The sequence below is a fragment of the Malus sylvestris genome, chromosome 5 (assembly GCF_916048215.2).
Source record: "Malus sylvestris chromosome 5, drMalSylv7.2, whole genome shotgun sequence".
In the NCBI taxonomy this organism is placed as follows: Eukaryota; Viridiplantae; Streptophyta; class Magnoliopsida; order Rosales; family Rosaceae; genus Malus; species Malus sylvestris.
Genome location: NC_062264.1, coordinates 19373752 through 19400177, shown reverse-complemented (window position 1 = coordinate 19400177; position 26426 = coordinate 19373752). Strand labels below are relative to the sequence as shown.

General features: G+C 39.8%; 1 protein-coding gene across 1 annotated transcript in view; it reads right to left on the bottom strand.

The window, feature by feature from the left end:
* Positions 1 to 12855: 12855 nt before the first annotated feature.
* The window catches only part of LOC126622124 (uncharacterized), a 56852-nt gene continuing 43281 nt past the window's right edge, over positions 12856 to 26426 (bottom strand). Inside the window, exon 2 of the mRNA XM_050290778.1 lies at positions 12856 to 12924. The gene's annotated coding sequence lies outside the window, so the exon portion shown is untranslated. The remainder of the gene's footprint in view (positions 12925 to 26426) is intronic.

Sequence of the window (26426 nt, the reverse complement as noted above, 5' to 3'; positions counted from 1 at the left end):
AATTTTAGATTCTACAATTATGTGAATTTGATATTTCCCATGAATTGCATCAAATATATGTACATGCATTAAAATTATTGAATTGCATTTGCACCAAATTGAATTATATATGAATTGAATTGAAAAAAAAAATTGAAATTGGGAAACAATGGGGTTCTTCGAATAGAATTTTACCGGATAATTTTCATTGTATTACTTCCTTGAAATATATATAAATACAATCCTTGGTCTATGTGAAAACAATAATCAATAAAGGACACAACAATTAATCCTTCCTCATAAGGGACTCCTAATAATTACAATATATTTACATACTTATTTTTAATGACTCACGTTTACACTCCCCCTCAAGTTGGTACATAGATATCACACATGCCCAACTTGACAAGTGAGTCACCAAACTTTCGACCGCACACTGCATGAGTAAGAACATCCGCAAGTTGCTCATCTGAATTCACAAACGGTATTGATACAATCTTCTTTTCAAGCTTCTCTTTAATAAAATGCCAATGCACCTCCACATGCTTCGTTCTATCATGCTACATTGGATTATCAGCTATATCTCTTGCTGACTTGTTGTCACAATACAACTTCATGGTCTCCTTCGGTTTAAACCCAAGTCCCAAAAGAAGTTTTTATAGCCAAAGGATTTCACAAATTCCTTGAGCCATTCCTTTATATTCGGCATCAGCTGAAGACCGTGACACCATCTTCTGTTTCTTACTTCGCCATGTCACCAAATTCCCTCCAACAAAGGTAAAGTACACAGAAGTAAACCTTCTATCATTTACATCACCTGCCCAATTTGTATCAGTAAACCCTTCAATTCTCAAATGCCCGTGTTTCCCATACAATACTTCTTTTCCAGGTGCCGACTTCAAGTATGCCAAGATACGCATAACAGCAGCCATATGATCCACATTCGGTGAATGCATGAATTGACTTACAACACTCACAGCATAGGCAATATCAGGACGAGTATGAGCCAAATAAATCAGTCTCTCTACAAGCCTTTGATATCTACCTTTGTCAACTGATTTCTGACTCGGATTAAAACACAAATGATGCTTCTCAACAATAGGAGTCTCTACCGGCTTACATCCCAACATACCAGTCTCTTTTAATAAATCCAGTACATACTTACGTTGAGACAAGAAGATACCTTTAGACAAGCGAGCAACTTCAACTCCCAGAAAATATTTCAAATCTCCTAAATCCTTCATTTCGAATTCGGCTGCAAGGTTTCTTTGCAACTTTGACATCTCATCAACGTCATCTCCTGTTATAATCATGTCATCTACATAAATAATCAAGGCTGTTACAAACCATGACGACATTTTCATCACTTGAGTAAATCTATCAAACCATGCACGAGGCGATTGCTTAAGCCCATAAAGTGGCTTACGCAACTGACATACTTTGGTATTCCCACCATTGCTATTACCAGGAGGAAAATCCATATATACTTCTTCCTCCAAATTCCCATGGAGAAACACATTCTTCACATCAAATTGTTTTAATGGCTAGTCCATATTTGCAGCTAAAGAGATAAGAACACGTACCGTATTCATCTTGGCAACCGGGGAGAAAGTCTCTTGATAATCCACCCCATATGTTTGAGTATACCCTTTAGCCACCAACCTTGCTTTGTATCTGTCTACCGTTCCATCAACCTTATATTTAACTGTAAATACCTATCAGCATCCCACTGTCTTCTTTCCTGCAGGTATCATCATCACCTCTCAAGTATTATTTTTCTATAATGTCAACATCTCCTCATCCATTTCTTTTGCCTATTTTAGATCTTTTTTAGCTTCTTCCACTCGAGGTGGTACTTGAATAGACTCCATATTACTCACCAAGGTTTGACATTCTGGTGCAAGCTTGTTACATGATACATAATTGGCTATCAGATACTTCATCTTCCCTTTAAGAGAAAACCTATCATGAGGCACACTTCGATTTTGTCTTGGTGGCAATTTATAAGTACTCACATTATTACTCGGATTAGTTACATAATCATTTACGATACTTACCTCAAGCATATTCAGAGAAGATGTATTGGGTGGCACGTCGGAACTAAAGAGAAAAGGTGCACTGGGCTCGGTAAGGGTATGTGTAGTGGGCTTGACAATGGACCTGTAAGATCCCACATCACCCAGGGGTGAGGATCCTGTAAGCCTTATATGTATATTCTCATCCCTACTTAGCACGAGGCCTTTTGGGAGTTCACTAGCTTCGGGTTCTGTAGAAACTCCGAAGTTAAGTGAGTTCACGCGAGAGCAATCCCATGATGGGTGACCCACTGAGAAGTTCTCGTGTAAGTTCCCAGAAACAAAACCGTGAGGTCGTGGTCGGGGCCCAAAGCGAACAATATCGTGTTACGGCGGAGCCAAACCCAGAATGTGGTGGGGGCCTAGGCCGGGATGTGACAAGAGTGCTGAACAACAAGACATTCCTCGGCAGTAGCTAGCCAAGACTCTCTTATAGGTTCGGTCAGATTCAACCTTAAATCACCAATATCATCCGAGTTGACAATACATTCGGTACCCACTATACATTCGGCACCAACAATTCCAGGTTCTACACACTATTCAATGATCACATCTCCCCCTAGATCTAACCAACTCATATTACTAACAGTGTTCTCCCTCTAGTGATCTGAAGTGGAAGGTACGGAAGTATAGAAATATTCTATTTCAGAGAAGGTCACATCTATGGTTACATACATATGCTGGGTTTCAGGATGGTAACACTTATACTCCTTTTGGTGAGAAGAGAAACCCAGAAAGACACACCGTAGTGCACATGGATCCAATTTACTACGATGTATTTTTTGAATATGAAGATAAGCCACACAACCAAAGACTTGAGGCGGAAGAGTATTACTTGACACCACTGGAGCGTGTTGTGTGAAGACTTAAAGAGGTGTTTGAAAACTAACCACCTAAGAGGGTATACGATTAATAACATACACTACATAGGTGTGACATCCCACATCGCCCAAGGGAGTGATCCTTAAATGTATATTCACATCCTTACCTAGCATGAGGCCTTTTGGGAGCTCACTAGCTTCGGGTTCCGTAGGAACTCCAAAGTTAAGCGAGAAGGAGGCCAGAGCACTCCCAAGATGGGTGACCCACTAGGAAGTTGCTCGTGAGTTCCCAAAAACAAAACTGTAAGGGAATGGTTAGCCCAAAGCGGACAATATCGTGCTACAGTGGTAGAACGGACCCGAGATGTGGTGGACTCGGGCCAGGATGTGACAAATGGTATCAGAGCCAATCCCTAGTCAGAAGTGTGCTGACGAGACGTCGGGCCCCTAAGGGGGGTGGATTATGACATCCCACATCGCCTAAGGGAGTGATCCTTAAATGTATATTCCCATCCCTACTTAGCATGAGGCATTTTGGAAGCTCACTAGCTTCAGGATCCGTAGGAACTTTGAAGTTAAGCGAGAAGGAGGCCAGAGCACTGCCACGATGGGTGACCCACTGGGAAGTTGCTCGTGAGTTCCCAAAAACAAAACCATGAGGGAATGGTAAGCCCAAAGAGGATAATATCGTGCTACGGTGGTGGAACGAGCCCGGGATGTGGTGGACTCGAGCCAGGATGTGATAATAGGTAACTGCTTCAGGCAAAAAATGTTGAGGAATCGAGGCCCCAAGGAGCAAGGCACGAGTTGTTTCCAAAATGTGGTGATTTTTATGCTTGGCAACCCCATTTTGTTGTGAAGTATGCGGACACGTGGTTTCATAGAGAATCCCTTGATCACGTAGAAACTCTGACAACTCAAAATTGATGTATTCTCATCCATTATCAGAACGAAGAACCTTGATAACAGAATAATATTGTGTCTGAATCATCTGAGCAAAGGACCGAAACATGGCATTAACATCACTTTTATTTTTCAACACATAATAAAGCCATGTCATATGAGTGCAATCATCAACAAATGTAACAAACCACCGAATTCCTAAAGAAGTAGTAACTGGAAAATGCCCCCAAACATCTGAATGCACAAGATAAAACGAAAAAGGTCTTTTATTCATACTAGGAGGAAACAAAGCACGATGGCTCTTAGCAAGAATACATACTTCACAATGTAAGTCTGATTCTTTTATTCCACTAAATAAACTAGGCAACATATGCCTTAAATATCTAAAGGATGCATGCCTTAATCGACGATGCAATAACCATACTTCTTGTAGATTATTATCACGGAACACTCGTACTGCATGAGCTCTGCCAGGAACGACATCATCCACATAGTACAACCCCTCTCTCGTAGTGCCACGCCCAATTATCTTCTTGGTCTGAATATCCTGAAAACCAAAAGACAAATATATTAGAACGACATAATCCAATTGTTCAGTAACCTGTGGTATGGAAAGTAAATGATGTGATAAAGATGGAACAAGTAAACATCAGTGTAAAGCGAGAGATGCCATAAGATACATGGTGTCAGCACCAACAACAGGGGCACGGTTACCATTGGCGGTGTTGGAAATGTGCCCTAAAACCAATCATATGATGATACTTTACGGACATTTCACAAAGTTAAACTAATGTAGTTTAAATATAAAGGGCAAAGATTATTGTTTGAGTCGTCTCATATAAATGTTATATGCTTAAACGATAAGTCCAAGGAATATGTGATTGGGAGAATGCAATCTAAAGAAGTTAGATTCATGAGACAATTCTTTCGTAGACACATCCTAAACGTTCCTGATCATAGGATTGCCAATTGGGCATTGACAGTTCGTTAAGATCAGTACGTGTTGTGTCTTCTCTCAGGGAGAGTGACTAGTCTCGAGTCATTGGTGTGTGTGACATCAAGACAAGTACGTAGATGCTCAATAGAGAATGAGTTCACTGAACACGATCAACGAAGAGTTCTCATATTCATGTCACATGAGAACTCATGGTTGGGATAATGCAAAGTAGTCCTTTGACCTGAGGCATCATAGTTGTCTTGTGGTTAAGTCCTTGATCTTTGATTATGTCAAAGTCACTCCATCAGGAGGGTGTCCACGACATAGTTGGGGTTAAGCCACTTAGCCATGGAGGCAAGTGAATGCGCAACAAGGGATCTCTAACCTTCAAACTGTTTGAGGGAGAATACTCTATGATATGATTAAGAATATCTGATCAGAGTATGAATGAGATTTAGGAAGTCATTCCAAATCACATTCAAGGTAATCATATAAGCACACGAATCACATTGGATAGTAGACATGAATAAACTATCAAACCAAACAATGTGGTCAAGAGTATTGTATTAGAGAAAGACCGTATTGCATTTGTAATCCTAAACTGAATAGGTTCTCCACCTCTTTTGATTAGCTTGGGTAACCATGATATGCTGCTAGGTGTCACTCTTTGTTTGTGGAAGCCCTAAACGTGTATAAACACTAAAGGGAGAATTGAAAGTAAGTTTCAATTCACAATCGATTTGAAAGAGTTTTAATCGTCCACTGCCTCGCTAAAAATAACCTAATGGATCGTACACCGTGTAAGGTAGAGATTGAAGAAACAACGGAGATGAGTAAGAATAATTAAATGGTTTAATTATTTATGGCAAGGATTAATTAATATGTTAATTAATCAAACGAATAAGTTCGTTAAAGACCTCAGGATAGATTTGGACCTTAAGGCCCAATGGGCTTCGAACGTCAAGTCCATTGACTTAAGTTGTATGACAACTTAATGAATAATGATTCACAAAGGCCCAAATAGTCCAATGAATCCCTATGGCCGGCCATTTAGAGATAGAGTGGGTTTTGGACTTATTTACAAGTTTGCCACTCCAATGAATTAAGGTATAAATATGACTTTATAGCCAAAATTCATTTAAGGGTTTTTTTTTTAGGAAATTGGAGAGAACACAAAGCTCTCCTTTCTCTCTAAAGAGGCCGGCCCCCTTGGAGGGATTAGCTAGCAATCCCACTCCTCCAAGGTCACTCATTTCTTCTCCAATCTAACCTTGGTGTGGAGACTTAGAGGTTCTCTGTTTTGAGAACTTGGAGAAACCTTTTCATCCATCCAAATCCATAGATTTAAGATGCAAGGAATGAAGGTCATCTCTTTGGGTGATTAGCTTTTGCTTATGCAAAAAGGAATCTACAAAGGTATAAATTTCTCAACTCACTTTGATTTGAGTTGAGTCTTGGTTCACCAATCTACTAGGCTTTGAATTTCATGGATAATGTTTTGTTTTTAAGTGCATGCAAGCATGATTCCGCCTTTAATTGTTAATTGCATGCTAATAGATGTTGCTTAAATGAACATGTTTTTCACAAATCTTCCTTCAGGCGGTGGCAATATATTCCCTGTGAGATGTTGTCATACATTGAAACATATTCTTATCATATGTCATATGATCAGTTGCACTAGAGTCTAGAATCCAACCTGTATGATGCTCAGTATTGGAGGCTAAAAGACCATGCCCTACAGTACCTGTGGTGGAGGACGAGTCAACAAGGTTTGACTCGGGTCATGAGATGTAGGCTTGGCCTCCTTAGCCTTCAGTGGAGCAGTAGCTAGGGAGGCACAACCTCCATTATTGCTCGCACTTCCACGCTCCTTTGCACGTAGTTTTTTTCTTCAATTCTCGAAACCAATTAGTCACCCCATGCTTAGAAAAGCACGTATCCTCAGTATGACGAGTTTGTCTACAGAAAGTACACTTCAAATCATATTTATTTTCTCGGTTGAAGGGATGAGAATTTAAAGATTGATTAGAAGGATTATTAGGACGATGAGCACCAGCTAGCCTAGAAATCATGGCCATGGACAGCAGCCCTCTTTGATTGTTACTTCCATCCATCATAGTGGCATGTCGTTGTGCTTTACACCAAACAACAGAGAACACCTCCTCAACAGATGGTAAGGGTTGAGCACGTAGAATATCACTACGTACTTTATCAAAGATATCATCCAAACCCGCCAAAAAGGCATACACATGATCAATTTGAATTTCTTCTCAAATGGTCTTGAGATCCACAACACACCCCATCTTGATTAGTCTTCTTTGATCTAACTCTTGCTAAACGGACTTGAGATCAGCATAATACACATCAACTGGCCGGCCATCTTGATGGAGTCTGAAAGATTTAACCTTCAATTCATAAATTTGAGAAATATCCAAACCATCATAATAGGTCCAAACCACCTCTTCCCAAACTTCTTTAGCAGTATGCAGGTGAATAAAAAATCCCATAATAGCAGGTTCCATGGAATTAATAAACCACCCTTTTACTATTGCATTCTCTGTCTCCCACGTCTCATACTCGGCACTATCCTCAGCAGGCTCCTTGGTACTCCTAATCACAAAGCCATTCCTACCGCGTCCAGCGATGTGCATCTCTAAAACCTTGGACCAAAGAGGATAATTTGATCCATTTAGTTTCATGGTGTTTGGTACGGCAGATGCATCACTCTGAATAACGACAGGATTCAATACTGGATTATTGGTTGGGTTACAAACACTGCCCTCCAACTTCAATACGCCACAGCCTTCCTCCGATGTCATTCTGCTTCACCAATAAAAAAAAAATAACTGCTATACACGCACCACACCGCTCGACGCACCACACTGCTGCACACACAGCGACACTGATTTCTGCGAGAAGAATTGTAGAAAAAAACTTGCGGACTGAGCACAACAGAAAAACTAGGGTTACGGCTGCCTTGGCTTTGATGCCAAATAGAATTCTACGAGATAATTTTCATTGTATTACTTCCTTGAATATATACAAATACAATCCTTGTTCTATATGGAAATAATAATCACTAAGGGACACAACAATTAATCCTTCCTAATAAAGGACTCTTAATATTTACAATATATTTACATACTTATTTTTAATGACTCACGTTTACACTTCGAACCCCTGACCTTGCACCGTGCAAGCCGCCAATACCAAGCCAAATATTTCCTGAAGGACTTACGTTGACTGGTTCAAATATTTCCAAACCTTGGAACACGCTCTCAATTTGGCTGAGGCATTCACTTTACGATTTGAAGCGATCCGAAAGAATGTGGTATAACCGTTAAAGTAAGTATTTGACTAGTCAGGGATATGTGAACAACAAACTATGCCCTTGTGTGTTCATTAAGAAGTCACATTCTGGATTTACGATTGTTACAGTATATGTCGATGGCATGAATCTCATCGGAACTCCTTAAGAGCTCACAAGAACTGCCGTGCACCTGAAGTCAGAATTTGAGATGAAAGATCTAGGTAAGACTTGATACTGTCTCAGTCTCGAGATAGAGCATTGTTCGAATGGAATCCTAGTACATCAATTGAACTACACCCAGAAGGTGTTGTGCCACTTTAATGAGGATAAAGCGAAGCCTTTAAGTACTCATATGGTCGTTCGATCGCTAGATGCAAAACGAGATCATTTTCATCCAAAGGAGGATGATGAAGAGATTTTGGAGCCTGAAGTTCCTTATCTAAGTGTGATAGGCGCTTTATTGTACTTAGCTCAATGCACTAGACCCGACATCTCATTCGCTATTAATCTTTTGGCAAGATACAGTAATGCACCTACATGCAGACATTGGACTGACGTGAAAGACATCTTTTATTACCTTAAGGGTACTATGGATTTGGGCTTGTTATATCCCTACGGATCCTCAAGTGATGCCGCATATTCTGCTTCTCGAGTCGATTCTTGCCTTGTTGGTTATTCCAACGCAGGATACTTGTCTGATCTGCACAAGGCGCGTTCTCAAATGGGTTATGTCTTTACCGTTGGAGGCACTGCAATCTCTTGGAGGTCAACTAAACAGACCTTAGTTTCCACTTTATCTAAACATGTTGAAATTCTCGCCTTACATGAAGCAACTCGGGAATGCTTTTGTTGAGAGCAGTAGTAGGCCATATTTGAAGCTCATTCGATCTCTACCCCACCGTAGATGTCCCTACAACAATCTTTGAAGACAACTCAACATGCATCGAACAGCTTGTTGAAGTCACGCAAATCCGTTCATAAGACAAGAGCATCAGAAGATTTAAGTCACGCAAGCACATTGCGTCGAAGTTTTTCTTTTTCACATCAACAACAAGAGCATCAGAAGATTGAAGTCACTCAAATCGGTTCACAAGACAATCTGGCCGACCTCTTCATCAAATCACTACTGAAGAATATGTTTCAAAAGCTTGTTCATGTAATTGGTATGCGTAAACTTTCTAACTTGTAACATTGCTATTTCTCTTCGGAATTTTGTAAAACTTAGAGGGAGTATCATGAAGAATACTTGTTTGATCTTAATGTACTCTTTTTCCCTACGATTAGGAGCATTTTTCCCACTGGGTTTTTGCTACCTAACTAGGTTTTAACGAGGCACCCACCTTAGGCTGGTCATATCCCTGATGATGTCCCGTACACGTTTCTTTTGACTTTGCATTTCTCACACATGTTTCCTTAGAATATGGATTTTGTCCCTTCTCGGGTTTTTGCCATAGCCTTAGAGTTTTTTAATGAGACTTACTTATGCAAGTTCCTACCTTATTGAGAATAAGCGTTGTTCCTTAGAATCAGTGCCGACGAGTCGACTTCCTCAACTTTTGCATGATGCTAAATCTACCTTGAGTATTTACACACTCAATGGGGAGTGTTGCAAACTTTCCTAATTTAAGTGTGATTGTGTAAATCCTAAATTAGATTTGATTCTAGTTATCCTTTCCTATTACAACTTCTATTCCTTGGGGATGAAGGAATTTCTTCTCTCCCTTTACTACTATAAATAAAGGCACTATGTTGGAGGGCTAACACACACATTCCCCTACAATTCTACAAACACATCTCTCTAAATCTCTCTACCCTTGCCACCGGCCCCCCTTAGACCTAGTTTGGGAGTGAGGTGCTTAAAAAAAAAGCACCCATGAAAAAAAGCTGTGAGGGTTTTAGGTGTTTGGTAAACTGAAAAAAAAAGGTTTATTTTGGAAGCTGCTGTGAGAATAAGCTGAAATCAAAGGAAAAAGCTGAAGCTGCTATTTGCAGCTTTGGAAAACTGGTTTTGTTTCAAAGCACACGGAGCTACAGTGCTTCGTTAATGAAAAGACCCATTATTAGACTGCTTTTTTTTTTCCAAAAGCACTTTTACAAAAAAGTTTACCAAACACTCTGCTGATTTATTTCACAGCCGCTTATTCTCACAGCACAGCCGCTTATTCTCACAGCAGCTTTTTTTCAAAGCACAGCAATACCAAACCAGCCCTTAACCTTGTCAGATAAAATAGGCTACAACATTTATTAAAATTTTATTATATAATAACAAATTTGGCCTTTATAATCTACTCTTAATTAGTTATTTTTATATTTTTTGAGGCGACTGATTTTAATTACAAGCATTAAGAAGACATACAATTTGTCATTTAGTACTACGGTATAGTGATATTCCTATTCAATTGTAAATGAGAGGTCTTAAGTTTGATTATCGTCACAAGCAAATTTGAATCACACTATTGTTAGCCTATTGTAAGGCTAAGCTCACCTCATCCCCCTTGGTGTGGTTAATCTTCAAAGTTCTATGCGTCACTATATATTGGTGGATCTTCAAATGCAAGTTCTTTATATATTGGTGGATCTTCAAATTTTCATCATGTATATGAGATAAATGCTTTTCATAGAGCTTAATCCAAGGAAAGGGATCCTCTTCGGATCTCTTCCACCAAATCCACCCAATCACCTAATTCGGACTTTTGAAATTTGATCAAATGGCTAAAATTATTATAACTTTTAAAGGGGCCCCCTGTTTGTAGCCGTTTGATCAAATTTTAAAGGCTCGGATTGATTGATTTGGTGAATTTGGTGGAAGGGATCCGGAGAGGATCCCTTTCCTAGTTCCATGACATTGCTTGTAAGTTACAACACATATGACCATTCACTCCTGCACTCCATTTGAGATATTAAGTTTATTAACTTCTCTTACAAAATCGTTTGTATATGAGTATCAGAATCGTTCTAAAATGACTTAATTCACTCACCGTAAAATATATATTTAGTGATGAGGTGAGGATCATTGCGTGTTGAGGACTTTTGACTTGGATTAACATTAGATGAAGTTCTCTTGTTCGAAAAGCATCGTGCATTAAACAATGGTATAGTTGAGGAACTTTTGGCGGGATTTCATCAACCTGCACTGGTGCCCCTTTGGGAACACGGGTGTTGGCGGAAACCTCCGTAACAGGCAAATGAAAAATTTCACTTTGAATTCCGGACCTCAACATCCTGCTGCTCATGGAGTTTCACGATTCGTAATGGAAATGAACAGAGACGTGGTGGAACAGGCAGAACCACATGTTGAATCACTCTAATTTCGCACGAAGCTGTTGAAGGCTAGTCGACTCCTATGCCCTGCTTGGTCCCCTGACACAGTGGAGATTCTATACCACATCATGAGCACCGGTAAGAAACAAAACAAAAAAAAAAAAAAAAAAAAAAAATACCAAAAATCACCACATTGATAGCATAACATGGCTCACTGACCTTTTCAATAGGATTTTGAAAACGAAGAAGATGCCAAATGAGTGGCGAACGAGCACTTTGGTGCCTATCTACAAGAATAAGGGCGACGTACAAAATTGCATGAACTATAGGGGTATTAAGCTAATGAGTCATACAATGAAGCTCTGGGAGAGAGTCATTGAGCATAGATTGAGGCAAGAGACACGGGTTTCGGACAACCAATTCGGGTTCATGCCAGGGCGCTCAACCATGGAGGCAATCTATCTCTTACGAAGATTGATGGAAAGGTATAGAGATGGGAAAAAGGATTTACACATGGTCTTTATAGATTTGGAAAAAGCGTATGATAGGGTCCCAAGAGACATTCTTTGGAGGATTTTAGAGAAGAAAGGAGTACGAGTAGCATATATCCAAGCTATAAAGGATATGTATGAAAGAGCAAAGACTGCCGTAAGAACTCATGAAGGACAAACCGAAAGCTTTCCCATAACTGTAGGATTACATCAAGGCTCATCCTTAAGTCCTTACCTTTTTGCGTTGGTAATGGATGAGTTAACAAGACATATTCAAGATGATATTCCTTGGTGTATGCTTTTCGCAGACGATATAGTGTTGATAGATGAAACTCAGGAAGGGGTAAATGCAAAGCTTAACCTTTGGAGAGAAGTGTTGGAATCTAAAGGTCTTCGCCTAAGCCGATCAAAGACAGAATATATGGAGTGCAAGTTCAGTGCAAATGGAGGCCAAAACGAGTTAGGGGTGAGGATCGGAGATCAAGAAATACCAAAGAGCGACCGTTTTCGTTATCTAGGATCTATCTTGCAAAAGAACGGAGAATTAGATGGAGATCTCAACCATAGAATACAAGCTGGATGGATGAAGTGGAAGAGTGCATCCGGCGTGTTATGTGACCGCCGTATGCCACTGAAGCTCAAGGGAAAATTTTATAGGACGGCAATAAGGCCGGCGATGCTGTATGGCACAGAATGTTGGGCGGTGAAACATCAACACGTACACAAAATGGGTGTAGCGGAGATGAGGATGCTTCGTTGGATGTGTGGGCACACAAGAAAGGATAAGATTAGGAATGAGGATATCCGGGGTAAAGTAGGAGTAGCCGAAATTGAAGGAAAGATGAGAGAAAATCGGTTACGGTGGTTTGGACATGTGCAAAGAAGGCCTACTGACGCTCCGATTAGAAGATGCGACGATGGGACAGAGGTTCAGGGCCGAAGGGGTAGAGGAAGACCTAGGAAAACTTTGGAAGAGACTCTAAGAAAAGACTTAGAGTACTTGGATCTAACGAAGGACATGACACAGGATCGAGCACAATGGCGTTCTAAGATTCATATAGCCGATCCCACTCAATGACTTGGATTTTCCAAGTCTCCAACCGAGAAGTTTTCCTCACTCGGAAAATTAAGGGAACACTACCCCAACCTACATGCTCCACTCAGAAAGCTTCAACATACAAGCTTCAACAAAAGAAAATTCAAAGAACTTAGCGAAGAAGGCTTTGGTGTATTTAACACAATACGTTGAAATGAAGGAAAGCTTATTTATTGATATCCCCGATAAGCTACAAATATGTACATATACAAGAGTCAAAATAAACACACAAGAGGGAGCCTTCACAAAGGTTGCTTAGGAGAAGTCTTAGCAGTCGGTAGAGCCCCAGAAAGAGAAGGCACCGGAGGGGGATCATTTGGAGCCTCAGTACTGGACAGAACCCTAGAAGGAGGAGGCATCAGAGGTTGATCATTTGGAGCTTCATTACGCGGTACAGCCCCAGAAGACGAAGGCAATAAATGCCTTTGGAACAAACCTACAAATCTCTGATGATCAAGTAAAACCTGACCATCAGTTTCCTTCATCTGGTCAAGCTTCCTCTTCATGTTTGTAGCATAGTCATGTGCGAGCCGGTGCAACTGTTTATTCTCATGCTTGAGCCCTCTAATCTCCTGTTTAAGACTCATCACTTCAGCCGCCAATGATTCAACTTGGCGGGTTCGAGCAAATAGGCGTTGGGCCATATTAGACACAGAACCTGCACACTGAACACTGAGAGCCAGCGAATCCTTAACAGCTAACTCATCAGACCGTTTGGAAAGTAGTCTGTTATCTTTGGGAGTGAGAAGGTTCCTGGCCACCACCGCAGCGGTCATATCATTCTTCATCACGGAATCCCCAACGGTAAGAGGACCAGTAGGGGAGACGAAGGATGGGCGCCATATGTTGTCTGGAGAAGGCGGGGCTGCCTCTTCAACAAGGTTCAAGTCAAAACGACGGTCGGAGGGGCCAGACATTTTCAAAGGTGTTGAAGAGAGAAGAGGTCGGACAAATCAAGATCTTAGAAGTGCAAGAATGAAGCTTCTACTGGTGGAGATTCAAGTGTGCTTTGGAACTTAATGCCAGCCCTTATAAAAATCTGCACTCGACGGAGCTTCAGAAATCGAAGAGGCGCCTGCTCAGAAATCGAAGAGGCGTTTGCTTTCTCAAAAGCTGGGCTGCTTAGAGATCACGAGGGTTGATCTCAGAAATCTAAGAGGCGTTTGCTTTCTCAAAAGTTGGGCTGCTCAAAGACCACGAAGGCTGGTCTCAGAAATTGAAGAGGCGCTCGCTTTCTCAAAAGCTGGGCTCCCCAGAGACCACGAGGGCCGATCTCAGAAATCGAAGAGGCACCTACTTTTCCAGCCTTGTCAGCACCTGTCACACGCACACTCAGCTTTGCGGAAATTATGGGCATTCTGTCGAAGACTTCTGGGGAAGTAGAAAACACATGAATCTTACTGTTCAATCACCCACTTCCCACACGCAACAATAGCTCATGGGTACCACAGAAAACTTTGCCAAAGTTCTCTGCCAAAGTTGAGCACGTGAAGCTTGCAGCTCCCACTACATCGCTCTGACCAAGAAGGGTAAAAGAATAGCAAAGAAACAGCACTAACAAAGTTTAGACCCATAAATTTTGAAGGTCTAGCTACCATATTATTACCCACAAGGGTAAAGGAACAGTACCACTGCTGGATAATTGGACAGTCCCTGTGTGTCAACCTCTGTGCTTCGTGGCAAGGTAGACTAGCAAACATGCCCAACCTTTACTCACATTCGAGAAAACACTCCCAATAAGATTGCTTGCTCCAAAATCGAAGAGGCACCGTCCTCCGAATCTCGAGAGCCAGACTCCCAACATGACTACTTTCTTAAAAATCGAAGAGAGGGTAAAGGAACAGTACCATTGCTGGATAATTGGAAAGTCCCTGTGTGTCAACCTCTGTGCTTCGTGGCAAGGTAGACTAGCAAACATGCCCAACCTTTACTCACATTCGAGAAAACACTCCCAACAAGATTGCTTGCTCCAAAATCGAAGAGGCACCGCCCTCCGAATCTCGAGAGCCAGACTCCCAACATGATTACTTTCTCAAAAATCGAAGAGACACTGCTCCCCGAATCTTCGAGAGCCAGACCCCCAGCGTGACTGCTTTCTCAAAAATCGATGAGGCATCGTTCTTCGAATCAATCGAAGAGGCGCTCGCTTTCTCAAAAGCTGGGCTGCTCAGAGACCACGAGGGCCGATCTCAGAAATCGAAGAGGCACCTACTTTTCTAGCCTTGTCAGCACCTGTCACACGCACACTCAGCTTTGCAGAAATTATGGGCATTCTGTCGAAGACTTCTGGTGAAGTAGAAAGCACATGAATCTTACTGTTCAATCACCCACTTCCCACATGCAACAATAGCTCATGGGTACCACAGATAACTTTGCCAAAGTTCTCTGCCAAAGTTGAGCACGTGAAGCTTGCAGCTCCCACTACATCGCTCTGACCAAGAAAGGTAAAAGAATAGCAAAGAAACAACACTAACAAAGTTTAGACACATAAATTTTGAAGGTCTAGCTACCATATTATTACCCACAAGGGTAAAGGAACAGTACCACTGCTGGATAATTGGAAACTCCCTGTGTGTCAACCTCTGTGCTTCGTGGCAAGGTAGACTAGCAAACATGCCCAACCTTTACTCACATTCGAGAAAACACTCCCAACAAGATTGCTTGCTCCAAAATCGATGAGGCACCGTCCTCCGAATCTCGAGAGCCAGACTCCCAACATGACTACTTTCTCAAAATCGAAGAGAGGGTAAAGGAACAGTACCATTGCTGGATAATTGGAAAGTCCCTGTGTATCAACCTTTGTGCTTCGTGGCAAGGTAGACTAGCAAACATGCCCAACCTTTACTCACATTCGAGACAACACTCCCAACAAGATTGCTTGCTCCAAAATCGAAGAGGCACCGCCCTCCGAATCTCGAAAGCCAGACTCCCAACATGATTACTTCCTCAAAAATCGAAGAGACACTGCTCTCCGAATCTCGAGAGCCAGACCCCCAGCATGATTGCTTTCTCAAAAATCGAAGAGGCATCGTTCTCCGAATCTCGAGAGCCAGATACCACAGACCACTTTTTCAAAGTGCTCTGACAGAGTTAAAACATGTGAAACTGACAGCTCCCACTACCGTGCTATGACCAAGCAGGGTAAAGGAATAGCATTACTACTTGTTAGGGAGACTCCTATATATGTCAACCTCCATCCCCAACGGACAGGCAGACCTGCAAAAATGCTCAACCCTTCATCATATCTGAGAGGGCACTCCCAACGAAGCCTTTCGAAATATTCAGCTTTCTTTCCCCCCGATAATACCTCTGCAAACAAGCTATACTAGAGCAAGAATATCTCATATCATCAGGGTTAAAAGCAAGAGTATCCCATATCATGCTTTTTCCCTGTCTTTTCCTTTGGCCTTGTTTTTACCTGCAAGACAAGGAGAAAGAGAGCAATCAGTCAGCACTTGGAATCAAGCTTCCAGCCAAGAACTGACTGCCTGGAACCCCTTACCTGATTACTTACCTGGCATTGCTCTCGAGTACTCATCTTCAACATCTTATGTTTCCAGGGAAGATTCCGCATCTGCTTGAGGAACAGATAGGGCAAGTGCGAAGGATACAAGGAAGCATGTGGAGACAAGCGTAACAGCACACGTGCCGATACATCCATTACTCTGTCAAAAGCAAAAGTATCCCATATCAGCAGGGTGGAACGTACTCTAGATTTGATGGACTTGTTTTGACCCTCAAATTCTTCAGTCGGCCTTATACTCTGGAGGAAACCAGAAAACCCTCTAGCTCAGTTCAAGAATAAGCCTGTGGAAAGTTACTTTTTCAAAAGCAAAAGTATCTCATATCATCTCTTCTCATTTTTCTTCTCTTTATCCTTCATGCTGCTGCAAGATGGGGAGAAGGTGAACAATCAGTCGGAGCTCTGATTGCTTACCTTGTCTGTCACCTCTTTCAACAGACCCCCTAGCTCGGCGACTTGGGGGACTCCTACTACATGGTTTGTATCGCGCTTGACCAAGCCTGAAACTACAAGTAAGCTTCAAGTGAAATTGATACATTACCTTGTGCATCTCCACCAGTTAAAGATACCACCCCTGGATGGAGGAAGAGTACTTCCAGAGAAGATGCCACATCTACCTATGAGACAGATAAGGCAAGTCAAGACGACTCCACACTCCGATACTTAGAAGTTTCGTGATTACGAGATCATTCTCCCACAATATTTCTTAATGTCATTTGTACTAAATCATTCACTTGTACTCACTAAAGGAGAGCTTGAACCTATGTACTTGTGTAAACCCTTCACAATTAATGAGAACTCTTCTATTCCGTGGACGTAGCCAATATGGGTGAACCACGTACATCTTGTGTTTGCTTTCCTATCTCTATCCATTTATATACTTATCCACACTAATGACCGGAGCAATCTAGCGAAGATCACAAAAAGCGACCGTTTTCGCTACCTAGGATCTATCTTGTAAGAGAACGGAGAATTAGATGGAGATCTCAACCATAGAATACGAGCTGGATGGATGAAGTGTTAGAATGCATCCGGCGTGTTGTGTGACCGTCGTAGGCCACTGAAGCTCAAGGGAAAATTTTATAGGACGGCAATAAGGCCAGCGATGTTGTATGGCACAGAATGTTGGGCGGTGAAGCATCAACACGTACACAAAATGGGTGTAGCGGAGATGAGGATGCTTCGTGGGATGTGTGGGCACACGAGAAAGGATAAGATTGGGAATGAGGATATCCGAGGTAAAGTAGGAGTAGCCGAAATTGTAGGAAAGATGAGAGAAAATCGGCTCCGGTGATTTGGACATGTGCAAAGAAGGCCGAATGACGCTCCGGTTCGAAGATGTGACTACGGGACAGAGGTTCAGGGCCGAAGGGGTAGAGGAAGACCTAGGAAAACTTTGGAAGAGACTCTAAGAAAAGACTTAGAGTACTTGGATCTAACGGAGGACATGACACAAAACCGAGCGCAATGGCGTTCTAGGATTCATATAGCCGACCCCACTTAGTGGGAAAAGGCTTTGTTGTTGTTGTTGTTGTTGTTGTTGTATTAGTTGCTAGTTATAGGGCATTTGTTAGTCGACGTGACATGCATGAATTTGCCATCCATACATTGTTTTAGCAATCATGTTTATGCTTGATTTGGATAGATATAGCAAAAGAGATTAAAATTGTTGAAGCTGGAGAAAAGATGGACGAGAATGACAGCACAGACTCACCATTCACCAGATCTGCATTATCGGATTGTGTTTGGGTATATGGTGGCATCTCATGTGTGATACTGATTTTATACCTCAGATATATTTTCGGACTCTTATTGCTCTAATAATCTTTTTCTCTGTTTCAGTCCCATGATTGATGATCCATCCATTCCATCCCAGAAAATATCTACAACCCTAAAAAAATAATAAAAAAAGAAATTAATCCAATTAAACTGCGGGCCATTGGAATGAGAACTGAAAGATCATGGGTTCAATTGGGGCTTAATTTATATATTTATGGTAAAAAGGTATCTGCAATCTGCATGCAGCAGACAAAATTGTTGTTCCTTGTAAACAAAGCCATCTTCATTGCACATGAATATAATAATAATGTAATGGAAAGGGTTTTCTCATCATTCTCTACTTTATTCTTAGTCATTTTTTCGGTTTATATATTTCTAATGCACACCATACTCGATTCGACATATGATCTTATCGTCCAAAGTTGCAGCTTCAAAATATAGTTTGTAAATAAAATATTCTTACGTAATCTACGTCTGATTAATTAATATAGAACTTAAGATGCAACAGTATAGTAGATTAATACAAAGATAATCACTTGTTTTGCTAGGTCTACCTCTCCGTGGACGGATTCATTTAGGGACTAGCTGGGTTCCGGGACCCTACGGGAAACGAAAAAAAATGGATTGGAAGGTCTCCCAAAAGTATTATGGCTTTCTGGTACATAACTCAGTAGTGCCCACCAAGTATTCAATTAGATACCTTCTTCGTAGGTGAAGCTCAAATGCTGGGACAATATGGTTTGACAGTGTCAACGGCGCACAAGTGCTCAACGAAATACCTCAGTGACAAAACTTAGCATAAGTTGACTGAACTCAAAAAAAAAATTGTACGCATTGCAAGCATTTCTTTCGTCTAAAAAAATTATTTAACTTGTATACTATAGGACCCTTTGGGATACGATTAATGATTCCGCCACTTATTATGTTGTGATTCAAATTGTTTATGTTTTTAGGTTAAATGATGAAATATATATAATCCTAACAAAACAAGTGAGTCTAATCAAGTGGTTAGCATTTTAATGCTACTCACATATTAGTAGCGTTCAAACGCTATAATAAAGTCATAACCTTCTCTAGTTCATTCATGATAATGGCTATTTTTATTGTTTATGATTAGATTTATGAAGTTTTCACTTGTTTCATCGTTTGGACTTGCACAGAAAGCCACGTTCTTATGCATGTGTTAGTTACTAATCTAGCCTAGCAGTAGCATATGATAGTTAAAAATTGAAAATAACAAGATAAAAAGGCATGCTGGTCTTCTTCTCTCGTCTTGGGGTCCCAAACCATGATTCCTTTTTCCTCTTACGTCACTAACAGACAACAGCCTTCCTCCTTACGCTTCAAAGGCACGTGCAGTCCTAATTTAAGCAAAAAAAGAAATGTGTGATGTGTAAGAAAGAGAGCAACGCTTGTAAATGGATTCATTGTTATGTGTTTTGTTTATTTATTAATACAATGTCATATAATTAAAAATTTACATATGATATTATTTGATTGGAACATGAGTTACCGTGACTGCTTTAGAGAAAGCTTGAGGCAAAAGCTTTGGATTGCATGGTCATTGTTTGTGACAGTGAACTCAACTTTTATGCCTTTTTTTTCTTTGAAGAAGATGGAGTGCAGCCAACATGCACTTGAAAAGGAGTAGTGGGAATTGAAGATGCAAGAGATATGGGGAGGGGGGGCATCTTTTTATTGAGTTGGGTCTATCAAATCTGGGATGACAATTGACCAAAGAGAGCCAGATAATTAGGGTTTAAAATTCGATCGCCAAAGAATTCGATTTTTTTTTTCTTCAAAAAAAGGAGACAAGCTGATAGCTTCGTCACGGCAATCCATCATTCTAGGGGCCGAGAATACTCACAGAGGCATTTCAGCGTCCCTTGGCCACCATCATTTGATTCACCAACACTAGTAATCGAACAAAGGATGTGCTATGTGGAATATAGACTTGAAATTCGTTCTCAACTACTAAGCCACCCCGTGGTAGTTCCAAAGAATTAGAATATGCTTTGTTTCTTTTTCTTGCTTCATAAATTAGCCAATGTGTGGGCAGTGTGTACGTATGAGGCCTTAGGCCGTTTTCTTTGACACTTTTTTCCTACTTTTGCATATGAGATTATATATTGCATGTCATTTTCCACTAGGAGGAAATGATTAGGTCATAAAGATAAAGGTACCAAAACTATTTGCACTATAATTTTTTTAATCAAATCGTAAACGTATTGTGACATTAGACGTGGGATGAAGGGAAAACATGAGAGCGCAATCAAAATCCGTTTAGTATTGTATTCGAGGGACAAATTTTACGCATGCATACTTTATTTAATTATGCTTAATGGATTGAACGAATCAAAAGAGAATCAAGAATAAACATATTGTGTAGAAGAAATAAAAGTGTGCATAAATCATGCCCTTATTAGAGTTTCATTAATTGCGAGAGAAGACGCATTGGGTTACTAGAAGGGGAGGGTGTAATATTGCCCTTATTAGAGTTCCATTAATTTCGCGCCTCTTGAAAAAGAAAAGAAAAAAAAAAAACTCATTTACCAAGCACAATTTATGTCTCAACTTTTTCATAAAGCTACTTTTAAAAAAATTTAAGCAATACCACTCACTTCAACTGACACCCTCCTTCTCCTATTATTTGTATTTTGGAATTGGTCAATACGAAATTAGACGTTTTAGTGTCTCCTTCCTAATTATGTTTTCTTCTTCTTCTTCTTCTCCTTTTTTTTTTTAACATTTTGATTCAAATACTGCATTGTAGTATCCAGTTCCAAGTTATGCTTTTTACGTTACTTTGACATTTGGATTCAGACACTGCATCGTAATGTCCGTTTCCGGGGTCTGTTTTTTAACATTTTGATTCAGACATTGCATGGCAGTGCCTAGTTCCTAGTTATGTTTTTTACGTTACTTTGACATTTGGATTCAGACACTGCATTATTGTTTCTTGGTTTTGTTTTTTTGTTTTTCTTTCTTTTTTTACATTTTGATTCAGACATTGCATTGTGTTTTCTGTTTTCTAGTTCTGTTTTTACTTTTGAATCAGGCACTGCAACGCAGTGTCCTTTTTGTGGTTCTATTTTTTATTTTTTTTTATCATTCACACGCTTCCTATGCTTCACGCCTTGCGTGATGATTACATTTGACTTCAGACACTACAACGCATTGTCATTTTCCTAATTCTGAATTGATGACCGTAAAACTCTCGCAAACGCACCTACAATTCAAGAGGGTTTTGATGGACACTACCCTAGAAAAGAATCTCCACGACCAAAACATTTGTAATTGGAATTTGTTACATCCTTCTGCTTGCTCTTTGTTTATTTATTTATTTATTGCTGAGCAAATTAGGATGGTTTGTATAAACGTAAACAAGGGAAATGTTTGGCCGCCTGTAAGTTTTACTCAACTTGTAAAGTAAAAATACCAATCACACTGGAGAAAAGAGAGAAGGAAGGTGGCTGACAAGTCTTTAGACATCAAACAAATTCCACCTTGATTTGCATTTGGATTTTCCATTTACACCGCTCATCACCGTCACCGCTGCTAAAGAGAAAATGATGGATACTATTGATTTGCACTTGGGAGGATATTACTGATTTGCACAATGGAAAGTGATGTTAGTTTTATGTAGCCTCTCATGGAAAATTTGGTTCTAGTTAGGCTGTTTTATGATCTATATTTTCTAAGCCATATATAGAAGAAAGAATGTTTTTCAATGTTATGTGTATTCTTCTCATTCAGAGGTATATATACAATCATATACATTCCTATCATAATAAGGAAAGAATAATTACAATTGATTACAAGGAATACATCCCAAACTAGGAAACCTATGTTAATAGGAATCCCACAATCGTAGGAATCCCAATACAAGTCAACACTCCCCTTCAAGTTGGTGCATATATGTTGCACATGCCCAACTTGTCTATAAACCTTTAGAACTTGTCGCTAGAAACCGCCTTGGTGAGAATGTCCGCTACTTGATCTTCAGTTCCTATGGGAGGAACCTCGATTACTTTACTGTCCAACTTCTCCTTGATAAAGAACCTGTCAACCTCCACATACTTAGTCCTATCATGTTGCACCGAATTATGTGCAATATTAAGAGCTGCTTTATTGTCACATAATAACTTCATTGACCGAGCATGTTTGACCCCCAAATCTTGTAATAGAAACTTAAGCCACAAGATTTCACAAATACCAAGTGCCATACCTCTATATTCAGCTTCTGTGCTTGACCTTGCTACTACATTTTGCTTCTTGCTTCTCCATGTTACTAGATGTCCTCCAATAAAGGTGAAATACCCAGATGTTGAAAGCCTATCATCCGTCAATCCTACCCAGTCAGCATATGTATAACCTTCAATTCTGAAATGCCCATTCTTTCGAAACAAAATTCCTTTAACCGGGGTCCCTGTCAAGTAACTCAATATTCTCATAAAGGCACATATGTGTTGTTCTCTTGGATTATGCATATATTGACTAACTACACTTAATGCATGAGCAAGATCCGGCCAAGTATAGGCCAAATACATTAATCTTCCTACTGACCTTTGGTACCTCCATCTATCAACCGGTACCTGGTTCTAATTGATACCTAGCTTTATTCCTTCTGCCAACGGAGTAGCCACCAGCTTGCACGCTGACAAACTGGTTTCTTCCAATAAGTTAAGAATGTACTTCCTTTGTGACAGAAATATCTGGACTTACACCTCGACACTTCAATCCCAAGGAAATATTTTAAAGAACTGAGATCTTTCATTTCAAATTTTGTGGACAATATTTCCGCAAGGCTACTTGCTAAACTGGATCATTAACGACAACCACCATATCATCCACATATACAATGAGAGTTGTAATCTTTCCGTTCTTGCATTTTAGGAATAATGTGTGATCCCAATTACTCTGTTTGTAGCCAAATGCTCTCATGGACTTGGTGAATCTACCAAACCAGGCTCTTGGAGATTGCTTCAACCCATACAATGACTTCCTAAGCCTACAAACATTTTGTTTCCGTATGTCCGGATCATTACACCCTGGCGGAAGGTCCATGTAAATCTCCTCAGTTAGATCTCCGTGAAGGATCACATTTGATTCAGACAGGTGACGGGTAGACACGTAATTATTTAATGGATATCTCACTCTTGAATCTGAATTTGGTTCACTCATGGAGTACTTATGTTTACACTTAGGATCTGCCTCGTAAGTGGGTTTAGGAATACCTCGATTAATACGCTTTGGAAGGCGATGAAGGGGAGGTGCATCCGGTGGAGAAGCCGATTGGCTATGTGTACTAACAGAAGACGAGTCCATATTCTGATCTGTAATAACATCTGGAGAAGGATCCCGTGCTAGCCGTTGCTGCTCGGTTTCATTTAAAAACATGGGCTGCAGCTCTCTTTCAAGCCCAAAAACCGTGGGCTGATTTTTCTCCCAAGGCCGAAGGGCCGTGTCCTGATTGGTTGGCTGCTGTTCAGTGGGCTGCTGGTCAGTGGACTGCTGTTCAGTCAGCTGCTGGTCAATGGGCTGCTGTTCAGTGGCCTGCTGATCATCAGATGCCGTGGGCTCTAATTGGGATAGCTGCTCTTCATGCAACTCATTTCCAGCCGCATAAAAATAGTAAAAAAACCGAACTTCCTTATCCCGATACTCCCCCTGAAGTAAGGACTTGAAGGAACTGCAAAACATTTCATTCTCATGAAAAATCACATCTGGAGTGATAAACATCTTCTTAGTTGAAGAATGATAACAACGATATCCCTTTTGGGTAGTGGCATAACCCACAAACACGCAATGGAAAGCTCGAGGCTCAAGTTTACTATTTCGTTAAGGAGGATGAAGGTGAACAAAAGCAATGCACCCCAGAACCCCCGGGGAAAGATTTGGAACCGGTGGACAGTTAGTCTGAGCCATGAGGGCCTGAAACGGTGTTTGGAAGTCGAGAGTGCAAGAAGGAAGATGATTAATAAGATAGGCTGCAGACGTGAATGCTTTGATATGATTTTTACCACCTACAAAAATAGAGAAAAAAAAAAAACTTAAAAAAACTTGCAAGAGTACAAGGTTATCATAGTATAGCAATTCAAGTAAGGTCGTTTTCCACAGGGATTGAATGAATAATTTATGCAAAACCAAAATCTTAATTAATTATTTGAAAACAAAGTTTGAAAAAGGGTGATTTTATGAACTAAAATAGGTTTTTTCTATTAACACTCTACATATTGTTGAATGCACCCCACAAAAAATTCAATATGAAATTACTTATGTATTCTACTATGCAATGACAAATTCGACCTTATTAAGTTATAAAAAAAATAAGAATTTTTCAAATACACCCCACATCACTTTTAACGTATTATTTATCTTTTTCAATTATCAAAACCCTCCCACCCTCCATTATTGAACAAAATCCCAACTAATGAAACTACCAACACATTGATTGAGAAAACCCTAACAAAATGTCTATGAATATGCCAATGCTAAAAGTCACTGTGATTGTAAGAAATTATTTTCTCTCCAACCACACATTATATCACATCCCGACATTTACTATGTCGAAAAACTTCAGAACTTATGCCTTTAAACCAACTCTGTGAATTGCAATACCAACGGCTTGAAACTTTCAATAATTCTTTTTTATTTTTTATTTTTTTATTTTTTTGTTATAGAAAAGTTACATAAGATCTTGAGTTTGGATAATTCTTGAGTTTGGAAGTGACAAGATTTTCCAATCTACACAAAGAAAAAAAAAAAATTTAAGATAAGTGTTAGTGTCCAAAGTGGTTAATGATAATATGCTATCAAGCTGGAAACGAAAAACAAGTCAATCACATAACTAATTAGCCTGGGAACAGCAGGGTATCTAGATTCAATCCATCAACATTACAAATGAGTATTATAAAATTTGAAGAAATTGGGGTGTATATAGAAATATTATGTGTGTTTTGAGAATGTGGGGTGTGAGGGTATTATGGAGAGGTATGTGGGGTGTATAAAGATAATTTTTAATTGAAAAAGTAAATGTGGGGTGTATTAAGTATGTGATGTTTATTCAACAATTTGTGGGGTGTTAATATAATAAGCCCCTAAAATATTTAAAACGAATTTAATTAACAATAATTAAATAAATTGGGAAAGTAAAAAAAACAAAAGAAAATAGTTTGAAAATCTATTTAAGCACTAGGGTTCTGTCATCAACTTAACAATTCTACGTAGTTCTTCCAATTACTTATGAATTACACATGCATATTTTGAAGGTTAAGTTTTCCTAAAGTATGCCCTACTTGGAACCTCCAACATAGAACGTATATCTAACATGCAACCCGTCTGTAGTGTCTAGATTGAATGTGAACATGCAAGACTCATTAAATTTTGTGAAAACCTTTTGAAAAACCATATAACCTTTAAAACGTGTCATCCATCCTAAGAAGTTACACATATTAACCACAAAAAGCTAGCGCCAATTTCAGGGATAACCCCTCGCCAAAATTGCATCAAATTACTTTTCTAAATACCCTAATGGTGGCCAATCATCAAGACAATTAGATAGTTTAAAAAACGATGATTAATAATTCAAAACCTGCATGCATAATATCATAAGTAAATTGAAAAGAAACTATATATTCTTGCTAAGGCTAGTAGCCTCGCCTTAGCAAACAAAATTAGTAACGAAAAATCATTAAACAAAATATTATTAAGAATATGGATAGAAAACACCTTGAAAATAAACTTGAATCGTCAAAAGCTCTCTAAACTGAGTTCTCCAAAGTAGTGCCCTCTTCTGAAGTAATGTGTTTGTTTTCTTCTCTAATGGCTAAAAAGCCTTATTTCTAATACTACAAAATAAAATCCTACCTAGAAAAGGTTTTCTAAAAACTACAAAACATAATAGAATAAGATAACTAGGAAATAAAAGATTTCCTATTTGAACTGAAATTCGGACTTCTACAAAAATTAGACTTTTGACTGACCATATCAACCTCGATTTGGTCCTAAAAGTTTTTTTTTTTAAAGCTTGAGATATCCCTAACAAATCCTCAGAATGAGTCTTCCTCAAAATATGCCATCTTGACCTCCAAAATGCCCAAAACGTCCAGAAACGTCAATCTGAAAAAGCTGTACGCTGGGCATTCTTTTCTTCGCCATGGTCGAACGGCTAGGTAGAAAAATCTGAAACTTTGACACAATCATCTTGAAAGACTCACGAGCATCCTCCAATTAGAATCACTCCAAAATC